The sequence below is a fragment of the Mus caroli genome, chromosome 17 (assembly GCF_900094665.2).
Source record: "Mus caroli chromosome 17, CAROLI_EIJ_v1.1, whole genome shotgun sequence".
Lineage (NCBI taxonomy): Eukaryota > Metazoa > Chordata > Mammalia > Rodentia > Muridae > Mus > Mus caroli.
Window position 1 is genome coordinate 34393737 of NC_034586.1, and position 1051 is coordinate 34394787.

Below are 1051 nucleotides of genomic sequence, written 5' to 3' on the forward strand. Positions count from 1 at the left end.
TGCACTAGTGAATTTTAATTTTTTATATAATATATTTTGATTGTGTTATTTCCCTCTCAAACTCCTCTCTAATTCTACCAACTTCATGTGCTCTCTCTCTCTCTCTCTCAAATAGAAAAAAAATCAAGAATCAAATTAAGAAAATAAAATGCCAATAAAATAAATGAAAATGAAGAAAATATCCAATAAAAAAGAAAAAAAATCAATTTTGATTATACAAATAAAATGTAAATTACTCATTGTTTCAGGAGAAACAAGAGTTCATTTGATAGGGAGGAATGCTAGGAAATAATTTCATACAGAAAAAAGTCTTAAAATGGGGAGAGCTGAAACTTAAGTAGAATGATTTACAGCAGCCTGATTTTGGGAAGATGCAACCCAAGAGAGTTTCTTACCAAGGTCCCATTAGTGATGGTAGAAGAGAGGCAAGTAACCTTCTCAATATTTGAAGAATGAACTTAAATAGGTAACAGAGAAGCCAAGATTTCAGAGACAAAAGTCATAGATATTTTTAGTTTCTCCTGATGGATTGAGGGAAAAGACTGCTGGGTCCACATCACATTTTCTTTTTCAAATACTCTGGATCTGGGACTCAGAAAAGCCTTTCTTTGCTCTAAGAATAGCTATGGGGTAGAAAAGTCATAAAGTACAATTTATAATGCAAATTGTGGCTTGGGTTAGGATGGCAGTATAATTATTATCCTAGCATTCATGAACCAGAGGGAAGAGAGAGGTACATTTTGTGACTGTCAAATACCATCTTAGGGATCTGTTTCTAACATTATCAATGGATCATATTGGAAGACACTAAGCCCATTCTTTGCTACAATTCTGAAAAATGTTGTACACACTTCTGGTCAGACTCTCACAATCAATACAGTCATGTCTCCTACCTCATCTATCTCAATCATGAATAAGAAACAAATAAGTGCAAAGATGTTTATACACATTATACATTCTTTTTTTTTATTACATATTTTCCTCAATTACATTTCCAATACTATCCCAAAAGTCCCCCATAGCGCCCCCCACTTCCCTACCCACCCATTCC